General features: G+C 48.1%; 1 protein-coding gene across 3 annotated transcripts in view; it reads right to left on the bottom strand.

The window, feature by feature from the left end:
- Nucleotides 1-13,007, bottom strand: part of LOC121291462 (collagen alpha-1(V) chain-like) — a 339,607-nt gene that overhangs the window by 179,697 nt on the left and 146,903 nt on the right. The window lies entirely within an intron of this gene.

Here is a 13,007-nt window from a genome sequence, read left to right as displayed (position 1 = left end):
CGTGGGTCCGAAAGAGAGGGAAAACACAAGGTGGGTCAGAGAGAGAGAAAAACACAAGGTAGGCCAGAGAGAGAGAGAAAGCACAAGGCGGTTCAGAAAGAGAGCGAATACAATGTGGGTCTGAAAGAGAGAGAGAAAACACAAGACGGGTCAGAGAGAGAGAGAAAACACAAGGTGGGTCAGAGAGAGTGAGAGAGAGAAGATGAGAGAGGGAGATAGAGAGAGAGAGAGAGAGAGAAAGGAAAAACACAAGGCAGGTCAGAGACAGAGAATGACAGAGGGAGAAGGGGAGAGAGAGATAAAGGAAGGAAGATCAGACAGACAAACAGAAAGACAGAGAGAGGGAACACAAGGTGGGGGCCAGGAACTTATCTAGTGAACTTTCACTGTGCAGCCTCCAATGCAAGTATATCATTCCTTAGGTATGGAGACCAAAATGGGAGATAGCAAATAGCAGAGTCCCCATACTGATCCTCCAGCACCCTACTAGTCACAGCTTAGCAGCTTGAAAATTCCCTGTTTACTCCTACTCTTCGCTTTCTTTAATTTTAACCTCCCCTGCTTTGATCAGTGCCCCACTCCTTAAATTCAATTTGGGGTCCTTCTTAGATCTGGGGTCCCCAGTATAACTATGTTCCTCATTATCACGCCTCTCCAGAACAGGACACTTGACAGGCCATCGCCGTGGAAACTGGCAGCCAATTTTCACATTTTAACCTCTGACCCCACCCTTCTCCTCTCCCTCCCATCAGAAAGGGTTGATAACAACAACTGAAATTTGTATAGAACCTTTAATTCAATAAAATGTCCAGAGCAGCCTCACAGGAGCATTATAAAATCAAATATGACACTGGGCCATATAAGGAGGTATTAGGTCAGATGACCAAAGGCTTGTTCAAAATGGTAGGTTTTGAGGAGTGCCTTAAAAGAGGAAAGTGAGGCTGAGGGACAGGTGTAAGGAGGGAATTCCAGAGCTTGGGACCCAGGCAACTGAAGGCACGGCCGCCAATTGTGGAGGAATTAAAATTGGAGAAGCATAAGAGATCAGAATTGAGAGGGGGGTAGATATCTTGGGGGGGTTGCAGGGTTGGAGGAGATTACAAGAGATAGGGACGGGGACAGGCCACAAAGAGATTTAAATAAAGGGTGAGACAAGACTGCAAACAAGACATTGATTAACTGGGAGCCAATGTAACTCGGTGAGCTCAGGGATGATAGGGGAACAGGACTTGACGCGGGTTGTCAGGGGGCAGCAGAGTTTTGGATGACCTCAAGCTTACGGAGGGTAGAATGTGGGAGACCAGCCAGGAGTGGGTTTGGAATAGTCGAGGTAGCAAAGGCATGAAGGAGGATTTCATCAGCAGATCGGTTGAATATTGTGTTGATACTGAGAACAAGGAAACAGCCAGACCCACCTTGAGGTACTGTGCAGAGGCCTGGGCCATGGTGTTAACCCCTCCACGATGGGCAGGAGGAAGTCGGAGGTTAAGCACAAAAAAAAATGCATAACACGACCCCGGACACTGAAGCAAGTTGTGCTCTGTGCGTGTCTCCTACCATCAAGAGGTGGGAGGTTTCATTACCATATTTAAATCAGAATTCCTGGATGCAAGCAGAATCTGAAATGAAAATCCACTGCTGCTACTCTGGAATTGCCAGCCTCACAACCTGCGTGCCTTTTCCAGCGCTCCCTGTGGTCCAGGAGGAGCGGAGCGCTCCCATACTCCGGTTTCTCAAAGAAGCCTTGGGCTGCTCTCTCTCTCTCACTGCCACGATCACCAACTTGCTCACACAGCCCGGCCGCCCACTCTCTTCACCAATCACCCCGGGATCACCACCAAATTCCCCTCGCCTGTCACCCGAAGCCCCAATCTCTGTCCTTCCACCACCAACTCCCCACCCCCACCCCGAATGGTTTCCCGCTGCTCTATGTCATGCCCGGTTAGCCTGTCAGGTGTTGGATTCACACATACATACACACAGGGAACAGTAGAAAGACACAGGACCAGCCTGACATAGCAGGGGTAATTCAGGAACAGAATCACACACACGACAATACATAGAGATAGGAACAGACACACACACACACACAGGCAAAGAGAATGCGACTGACACACACTGAAACAATACACGGGCAAGAAACAGACACACAGACAGAGTAATGGACAGACATAGAAACAGGCTGAAACACACAGACCTGCACACAGAGGAACAGACCAACACATACAGAGTACACAAAGAAAGCAAGGGACTGACAGACAGAAAGAACAATATACAGATAAAGGAACACACACACACACACACACACACACACACACACACACACACACACACGGACACACATACATAGAAAATAGGAACAGGAGTAGGCCATTCAGCCCTTCGAGCCTGCTCCGCCATTCATTATGATCATGGCTGATCATCCAACTCTATAGCCTGCTCGCGCTTTCTCCCCATATCCTTTGATCCCTTTTGCCCCCAAGAGCTATATTTAATTCCTTCTTGAAAAAATACAATGTTTTGGCTTCAACTACTTTCTGTGGTAACGAATTCCACAGGCTCACCACTCTCTGGGTGAAGAAATTTTTCCTCATCTCAGTTCTAAATGGTCTACCCCATATCCTCAGACTGTGACCCCTGGTTCTGGACTCCCCCACCATCAGGAACATCCTTCCTGCATTTAACCTGTCAAGTCCTGTTAGAATTTTATAGGTTTCTATGAGATCGCCCCTCCTTCTTTTGAACCCCAACGAATATAATTCTAACCGACTCAATCTCTCCTCATATGTCAGTCCCGCCATCCCAGGAATCAGTCTGGTAAACGTTCACTGCACTCCCTCTATAGCAAGAACATCCTTCCTCAGAGAAGGAGACCAAAACTGCACACAATATTCCAGGTGTTATCTCACCAAGGTCCTGTATAATTGCAGCAAGACATCCCTGTTCCTGTACTCGAATCCTCTGGCTATGAAGGCCAACATACCATTTGCTTTCTTTACCGCCTGCTGCACCTGCATGCTTACCTTCAGCGACTGGTGTATGAGAACACCCAAGTCTCATTGCACATTCCCCTCTCTCAATTTATAGCCATTTAGATAATAATCTGCCTTTCTGTTTTTGCTACCAAAGTGGATAACCTCACATTTATCCACATTATACTGCATCTGCCATGCATTTGCCCACTCACTCAGCTTGTCCAAATTGCACTGAAGTATCTCTGCATCCTCCTCACAGCTCACCCTCCCACCCAGCTTTGTGTCATCTGCAAGTTTGGAGATATCACATTTAGTTCCCTCATCTAAATCACATACTGTGCATAGCTGGGGTCCCAGCACTGATCTCTGCAGTACCCCACTAGTCACTGCCTGCCATTTGGAAAAAGACCCGTTTATTCCTACTCTTTGTTTCCTGTCTGCCGACCAGTTTTCTATCCATCTCAATACACTACCCTCAGTCCCATGGGCTTTAATTTTAGATGCTAATCTCTTATGTGGGAATTTGTCAAAAGCCTTCTGAAAGTCCAAATAAACCACATCCACTGGCTCCCTCTCATCAGCTCATCCTCGAAAAATTCCAGTAGATTTGTCAAGCATGATTTCCCTTTCATAAATCCATGCTGACTCTGTCTGATTCTGCCACTGTTTTCCAAATGCTCAGCTATTTAATCTTTTATAATGGACTCTAGAATTTTCCCCACTACCGACGTCAAGCTGACTGATCTATAATTCCCTGTCTCTCTCTACCTCTCTCTACCTCCCTTTTTAAATAGTGGGGTTACATTAGCTACACTCAAATCTGTAGGAACTTTTCCAGAGTCTATGGAATCTCGGAAGATGATCACCAATGCATCCACAATTTCTAGGGCCACTTCCTTAAGTACTCTGGGATGTAGATTATCAGGCCCCCAGGATTTATCGACCTTCAATCCCATCAATTTCCCCAACACCATTTCCCTACTAATACTGATTTCTTTCAGTACCTCCCTCTCACTAAAACCTGTGTTCCCCAACATTTCTGGTATGTTATTTGTGTCCTCCTTTGTGAAGACAGAACCGAAGTATGTATTTAGTTGGTCAGCCATTTCTTTGTTCCCCATTATAAATTCCCCTGTTTCTGACTGTAATGGACCTACATTTGTCTTCACCAATCTTTTTCTCTTCACATACCTATAGAAACTTTTACAGTCAGTTTTTAATGTTCCCTGCAAGCTTACTCACGTACTCTATTTTCCCCTTCTTAATCAATCCCTTCGTCCTCCTTTGCTGAATTCTAAACTGCTCCCAATCCTCAGGTCTGTTGTTTTTTCTGGCCAATTTGCATGTCTCTTCCTTGGATCTAATACCATCTCTAATTTCTCTTGTAAGCCATGGTTTGGCCACCTTTCCTGTTTTACTTTTGCGCCAGACAGGAATAAACAATTGTTGCAGTTCATCCATGCACTCTTTGAATGTTTGCCATTGCCTATCCACCGTCATCCCTTTAAGTAACATTTCCCAATCCATCATGGCCAACTTGCGCCTCATACCATCGTAGTTGCCTTTATTAAGATTCAGGACCCTAGTCCCAGAATCAGCGATGTCACTCCCCCATTTTGATGAAGAATTCTATCATATTATGGTTGCTCATCTCCAAGGGGCCTCACCCAACTAAATTGCCAATTATTCCTTTCTCATTCCACAATATTCACTCTAGGATGGCCTGTTCTCTAGTTGGTTCCTCAAAATATTGGTCTAGAAAAACATCCCGTATACACTCCAAAAGTTCCTCCTCTACGATATTGTTACTAATTTGATTTGCCCAATCTACATGCAGACTAAAGTCACCCATAACTACAGATGTTCCTTTATTGCATGGGTCTCTAATTTCCTGTTTAATGCCATTCCCAACATCAGTTTGGGCGTCTATATACAATCCAAACTAACGTTTTTTGCCCCTTAGTGTTTCTCAGCTCTATCTATACAGATTCCATATTGTCGGAGCTAATATCTTTCCTCACTATTGTGTTAATTTCCTCTTTAACCAGCAATGCAACTCAGCCACCTTTTCCTTTCTGTCTGTCCTTCCTAAATACTGAATACCCCTGGATGTTCAGTTCCAATCCCTGGTCACCCTGTAGCCATGTCTCCGTAATCCCAACTATATCATACCTGTTTACATCTATTTGCACGGTTAATTCGCCCACTTTATTGCGAATGCTCCTCGCATTAAGGCACAAAGCCTTAAGGCTTGTCTTTTTAACATTACCTGTCCCGATCCCACTATTTTTCACTGAGGCCCTGTTGGATTCTTGCCCTTGATTTCTCTACCTAGCACTTTTCTTATTCCCTTTTCTGTCTTTTGTTCTTGTCCTTGATTCCCCCTCCTCTGACTCCTTGCATAGGTTCCCATCCCCCTGCCATTTTAGTTTAAACCCTCCAAAACCACTCTAGCAAATATTCCCCCTATGACATCAGTCCCAATTCTGCCCAGGTCCAACCTGTCCCGTTTGTACTGGTTCCACCTTTCCCAGAACCGGTCCCAATGTCCCAGGAATCTGAAACCCTCCCCCTCACACCATCCCTTCAGTCACGTATTCATCCAATATATCCTGCTATTTCTACTCTGTCTGGCACGTGGCACTGGTAGTAATCCTGAGATCACTACCTTTTCTATCCTACTTTGCAACTTACTTCCTAATTCCCTATATTCTGCTTTTAGGACTTCATCTCTTTTTTTTACCTATGTCATTGGTACCAATGTGTACCACAACCACTGGCTGTTCACTCTCCCCCTTCAGAATGTCCTGTAGCCACTCTGAGACATCCTTGACCCTAGCACCAGGGAGGCAACATACCATCCTGGAGTCTTACTTGCAGCTACAGAAATGCCTATCTATTCCCCTTAAAATTGAACCCCCTATAACTATTGCATTCCCACACTTTTTACTCCACCCCTGTGCAGCAGAGCCAACTGTGGTGCAACAAATTTGACTGTTCCTGCTTTCCCCTGAGAGGTCATTCCCCTCAACAGTATCCAAAGTGGTATATCTGTTTTGCAGGGGAATAGCCACAGGAGATTTCTGCACTGCCTGCCTGGTCCTCTTGCTCTGCCTGGCGGTCACCCATTCCCTTCCTACTCGTGGACTCTTAGATTGCAGTGTGACCACCTCTCTATACTTGCTATCCACAATACTCTCCACCTCGCGGATGTTCCAGTGTCTCCAGCTGCCGCTCCAGCTCTGAAACCCGGGCTTCCAGGAGCTGCAGCTGGAGACACTTCCGGCACACATGCTGGCCCCGAGCACTGGAAATGTTCCGGCTTCCCACATAGAGCAGGAGGAGCATACCACGGCTTTGAGCTCTCCTGCTATGACTTACCTCTTTAAATTAAATTAAACCTTTTGGAAGATACTTAATATCAAATAATATCAATTACTTTATGGCCCTTATTCCCTGTTCCTTGTTGTTACAGAGTGAACAATGAACCACAAAATAAGACCTTAAAAACTATAAGCGATTAAAGTAGTAAATACTTTCCCAACCATACTCACGGTACTCAAAGGATCACCTTGTTCCCTCCTCACCAAACTCCCTTAGTCACCAAACTCCAACTTAGGCACTCTACTGCAGCTCAAAGCTGCACTCCAGTGCAGACAAAGTCAGAACTGTAAGATGGTCTGTTTTTATACTCTCTGAATCTAGCCTCTGAAAACCTGTTTAAGCCAGTTACCTAATTAACTAGTTGTAGCTGCAAGCAGAGCCTGTATAAACCCTGCTTTAAAGCTGGCCTAAAACTCACCTTCTTCCAACCCAAACAGCAACTTTTAGTTAATTACTTACTGAAAGAAAGGCTAGACTTTTAGATAGAAATTCACCCTTAAATTCCCTCAATCACCAAACTCAGACAGACTCACACAAAAGTGATGCACAGAGATTGAGACAGACTGACAGACATAGAATACAATACACACATAGAGGAACACAGACTGACGTGCACACGCACACAGACACACACACACACACACACACACACACACGACGCACAAATGGACTGCAGCAGTTCAAGAAGGCAGCTCACCACCAACTTCTCAAGGGCAATTAGGGATGGGCAATAAATGTCGGGCCAGCCAGTGAAGCCCACTTCCCATGAACGAATAAAAAAACACACACGCCTGCACACAGAAATACAAAGAAATAGGATAAAGTTCAATGAAGCCCATTGGAGTGGCCATGATGATAGGGGAGGGGACAGGATAATCAGGCCGGAATACCCACGCCTGATTCCCAGTGGCAGGGAAACTGCCCTGCACTTAGTCGGGGGTGAGGAGGGGGGAGGCGGACGTGGTGGGAAGGACCCGTCACAGGAATCCTGCCCGCTGGCAGTCAGATGTCAATTAGAGAGCAATCGACCAGGATTTAATGTTGACGGGGGTGGGTGGGGGTAAACACTCCCTCGTTCACAGGCACTCAGACACAGCATTGGAAAGTTGGGGGGGTGCATTGAAAGCTCTGTCCTTGCACTGATCCCTCTCCTACCCCTCGCCAGTGACACCTCGCCCTCGACCCCCGTACCGCCCCACTTACCTGTCCCCAGTGAGTCCAGCGACGACCCCTGTTGCAGGCCTCAATGTAATACCGGCAGCCTCCAGCGCTCCTGGTGGCGCTGCCAGTGCTGGAGAGCTGCCGGCCACTGATTAGCCGGCAGCTCTCGGGTGGTGGGCGGGTTCCGTCTTACTCGGGGTTTAATTGAGTGGGAGGCGCACCACTGTCCAGTTAAGTGCCTGATTGCACTGAAATAACGTCGGGCCTCCCATACAAAAAAACCACATGGGGTTCCCATTAGTCCTCCAAACCAGGGGGCAGCACCCCCCGTCACCTCAACTAAATTCCACGTACACACGGAGCAAGATGTAGACCTACTACAACAACTCATACTTGTATAGCACCCCCAGGTGCCTCACGGGGAGTGGTCTAAAGGAAAGGATAACACCGAGCCACGTGCAACCAAAGGAATGACCGCCAATGGCGGAGCGATTAAAATCGGGGACGCTCAAGAAGCTGGAATTAGAGGAGCGCAGTGATCTCGGAGGGTTGTGGAGCCGGAGGACATTACAGAGATAAGGGCGGGTGGGGAGCAGTTGTGGGGGTTGGTTGGGCGAGACCACAGAGGAATTGGAAAACAAGGATGGGTATTTTCAAATCAAGGCATTGCTTGACTGGGAGCCAGTGTAGGTCAGCAAGCCCGAGGGAGGGTGATAGGTGAAGGGGTCTCGTTGCGAGTTAAGACGTGAGGCAGCAGAGTCTTGGTTGTGCTCAAGTTTCGCGAGGGTCGAATGTGGAAAAGCGGCCAGGGGTGCATTAGCATGGTCGAGTCTGGAGGTAACAAAGACACGAGTGAGGGTTTCAGCAGCTGATAAGCTGAGAAAGGGTGTTATGAAGGTGAAAATAGGCGGTCTTAGTAATAGTGTGAACATGAGGCCGCAAGAACATCTCCCGGTCAAACCGTGACACCAAGACTGTGAAATGGACTGCCTTAATCTCAGACTGTTGCCATGGAGAGGGATGGTGTCGGCAGCTAGGGGAAGAGGTTCGGAGCGAGGGAGCAAAAATAACAGCTTCAGTCTTCCCAATATTTAATTGGAGGAAATTTCTGCTCATCCGGTACTGGATGTCAGATAAGCAGTCTAAGAATTTAGCAACAGCAGAAGAGTAGAGAGAAGTGGTGGTGAAGCTGTGCTGGGCGTCATCAGCATACGTGCGAAAACTAACTTGGCTGTGGCTTTGGATGATGTCTCTGAGGGGCAGCATGCGGATGAGAAACAGGAAGGGGCCAAGGATCGATCCTGGGGTGAGGGGGAGCATCAGAGGTCGCGGTGCAGGGGCAGGGAGAGAAACCATTGCCAGTGATTCTCTGGCTCCGATCAGACAGACAAGAATGGAGCCAGGTGAGAGCAGCCCCACCCAGCTGGGCGACAGTGGAGGGGTGTGGGAGGAGGATGGGGTGGTCGGCCATGTCAAAGGCCACAGGCAGCTCGAGAAGGACGAGAACGGGAAGCTTATCTTTGTCACAGTCATGGGGGGTGTGACTCTGAAAAGAGCCGTTTTGGTATTGTGGCAGGGCTGGGAACCTGATTGGAGGGATTCAGGCATGGAGTTCCGCGGAATGGTGTGAACGGATTCGGGAGGTGACAACGCGTTCAAGGACTTTGGAGAGGAAAGGGAGGCTGGAGGTGGGAGGGTTGTTTGCAAGGATGGTGGGCTTAAAGGTTGGTTTTTGAGGGGGGGTGGCGGTGATGATGGCAGATTGGAAGGAAAGAGGAACGATGCCTGGAGAGAGAGAGAGAGAAGAGTTTCCAATATTGACTAACACGGCGGGTGGGGGGGTGCCTAGAGGGGTAATTGGGCGATGGGCAGTTTAGTGAGAATAGGATCGAGAGAGCAGGGGGTGGGTCTCGCAGGCAACTTGAGCTCGTACAGGGAATAAGGGAAGACAGGGGAGAGAGATGCGAACTCCCACTGTTCCCACACAAGAGAACATCAAGAACTTAGAGGGCACATGCTAACGCATGGGGGAGCATTGGAGAAAATTCAGTCCCGGTTGGGCTAGTGGAAGGGAGGGACCCGGCAGAGGCAGCTGATCAGATTATCTCAATCTTAGCAACAAAGAAGCTCCATGAGCTCCTCACACTTGCTGTTGAATGTTACACCCTTGTTCAAAATGGGCTGCAAGGACAAAGCTGACAACTACAGACCAGTCAGTTTGACCTCGGTGGTCGGGAAGCTTCTGGAAACCATGGGGGGAATTATCCCCCCGTCAGAGGGGTTGTGCGGGGGCGGGCGCGAACCTGATCGGCGCCCCTGGTTGGGTCCGCGCTGCCATTTTACATGGGCGTGCTAATTAAGGTCCGCCCAGCGTGACGCACACACAGAAGCACTGAGTGGGGGCGGGGTGGGGGGGGGGGGGGGGGGGGGGGGGGCGGTGCGGGGTGGGGGTGCGGGGGGGGGTGGGGTGCGTGGTTGTGTTGGGGGGGGAGTAATTCCCTGAGTTGGGGCCGGCGCTCTTTCGTTTAGTTTAAGTTTTGAAAAGCTGAATAAATAAAAGAAAAAAATTAAAGTCATGTCCCCTAATGTGACATTGTCACGTGAGCTGGGACATGTCAATGAATTTCTATAAAGTATTTTATTCAATTTATAAACACTTCATCAAACCTCATCCCGCCCATGGATGAGGTTCCATGAAAAATGCGAAAGCCACCTGGGCTCTTCGCCTGTCCGCCAACCTTAAGGTTGGACGGGCAGCTCAGTTTATTGGTTTAATTAGTTTCTCAATGGCCTTGATAGGCCTTTGACAGTTTGGCGGGCGTGCAGCTGACTTGGCTGCGCCCCCACTGAACTGAAAATCTAAATGATGCGCAGTGACTTCGGGAACACCCGCCTGACATCACAATGCGTCATTTTACACCTCGGCGAGTTGGCCCCGCCCCTGCTCGCCGAGTCAAAAATTCTGGCCTATATTACGGAGTAAAATCAATAATCACTTAGACAAGTGCAGGATAATTAAGGAAAGCCAGCATGGATTTGTTTTCGGAAAATCATGTTTATCTAACTTGCTGGCATTTTTTGAGGAGGTAACAAGAAGGTTGATAAGAGAAACTCTACTGATGTGGTTTGTAAGGATTTTCAAAAGGCATTTGATACTGTGCCACACAACAGACTTGTGAGCAAAATTCTAGCTCGTGGAATAAAAGGGAAAGTAGGCACTAGGATAAGTAATTAGCTGAGTGACAGGAAACTGAGAGTAATGATAAATGGTTGTTTTTCAGGTTAGAGGAAGGTTTGTAGTGGAGTTCCCCAGGGGTCAGTGTTGGGACCCTTGCTCTTCCTGATATATATTAATGAGTTAGACTGTGGTGCTCAGGATATGATTTCAAAATTTGCAGATGATACGAGGATTGGAAATATTGTCAACTGTGATGGGGATAGTTTTGAACTTCAAGAGGACATAGACATGTTGGTGGATTGGGCAGACAAGTGGCAGATGAAGTTCAATGCAGAGAAGTGTGGGGTGATTCATTTTGGTAGGAAAGATATGGTGAGACAGTATAAAATGAAGGGAGAGCTTCTAAAGGAGGTGCAGGAACAGAGGGACCTCGGTGTATACGTACATAGGTCATTGAAGATGACAGGACATGTTGAGAGAGCAGTTAATAAAGCATATAGTAGCTTAGGCTTTATTAATAGGGGCATTGGGTACAAGAATAAGGAGGTCATGTTGAACTTGTATAAGGCACTAGTCAGGCCTCATCTGGAGCATCCAGTTCCGGGCACCATACTTGAGGAAGGATGTGAAAGCATTGGAGAGAGTACAGAGGAGATTCACATGAATGATTCCCAGGATGAAGAACTGTAGCTATCAAGATGGATTTGAGAGGGCGGGGCTGTTTTCCTTGAGAAAAGGAGGCTGAGAGGAGACTTGATAGACGTATTCCAAGATCCTGAGGGGTATGGACAGGGTAAATATTGAGAAACTGTTCCCAGCTCAAGAGGACATCAAGAATTAGAGTGCACAGATTCAAAATAATTGGCAAAAGGAGTAAACGTGATGTGAGGAAACATTTTTTCACCCAGAGGGTGGTTGGAGTCGGGAATGAAATTCCTGAAAGAGTAGTGGAGGCAGGTTTGATCGAGGTATTCGAAAGGAAATCGGTTGCTACTCGAAAAGAGAGAATGTGCAAGATTATGGGCATAAGGCAGGAGAGTGGGACTAGGTGGAATGCTCTTTTAGAGAGCCAGTGTAGACTGGATGGGCCGAATGGCCTCCCTCTGCACTGTGAAGATATTGTAATGCTGTGAGGGTGGAGGGGAGAGAGGTTTAAGAAGCCAGTTTGCAGTCGAGAAAAGAAGCTGGGTGATTAGCTGTGCATTCCAGAATGATCCTGGGATAGTGAACAGTTTTAGCTGACGAGAGAAGGACATTTTATGTGGTCCAGCCAGATCTTTTGAACAGATAAACCAGCTGTTCACCATATTTGTTCAAGTCTACGCCCTTTGGGCTTAAGGGAGCAGAGACGAGGGCCGTACTGGGGGATTGGCAGGGTGTGAGAGACAGAGAGAGAGAGAGAGAAAGAGCAATGGCTTTATTGGGGACAAGAACATCAAAGGTGGAGTTGAGGGCATGGGCTGACCAAATCAGCAGCTGCAGGAATGTTGTGGAGAATGGAAGGCCAGAGACTAGGCTGTTGGGATTTTAAGTGCAGTTGTAAGTGATGCAGAGACAGGGAACAACACACCGGCACAGAGCACATTCAGAACTATACCTCAGTGGGGAAACAGACTGACACACAAGGCAGTATTTAATGAGGGCAGCCGTGTTGGGTTGGAAGGGGGGGGGGGGGCGGTGGAAAGCTCAAAACCGCACCCCCCCGACCAAGATCTCCAGGATCCCTGAGGGAATAAGTCCCCAATTGGCAGTGGAAACCCCTCCGGCTCCATAGGAGTGGCATTTAATTGCTGCACTCCTCCCACCACCCACCCACCACCCCCCACAACCCCAACAAACCCCCCCAGCAGGGTGGAAGGCCTGCCAACAACCAGGGCTAGTGGTCAATCCGGCAGCTCTCCATCACCGGCAGCTCCATTGGGAGCGGTATCTGCTGCCTGATACTGTCGGACCTTCATCGGGGAATCCCTGGAGAAAGGTAAGTGGAGGGTTACCGGGAAGGGCTGGTGGTGGGGCGAGTGGGTAGGGGGTGGGTGCGGGGTTGTGGGTTTGGGGGGGGGGAGGGCGGAGAGTTAGCATAAATTCCACCCACATACAGAACAATGAATGAGCATACTCACACAGAATAACACACCAACAGGCCGGCACACACAAAGCAATGCACAGACAGAGAAACAAACAGACTGACAAAAACAAACACACACTCGCACACAAGACAATGTGCATAAAATGATACACAAATAGAGGAACAGAGTGACACTCACACAGAACAATACACAGACAGCGAAACAGAATGACAACACATATAC

The sequence above is a fragment of the Carcharodon carcharias genome, chromosome 19 (assembly GCF_017639515.1).
Source record: "Carcharodon carcharias isolate sCarCar2 chromosome 19, sCarCar2.pri, whole genome shotgun sequence".
NCBI classification, from domain to species: domain Eukaryota; kingdom Metazoa; phylum Chordata; class Chondrichthyes; order Lamniformes; family Lamnidae; genus Carcharodon; species Carcharodon carcharias.
This window is presented reverse-complemented; position numbering and strand designations above follow the sequence as displayed.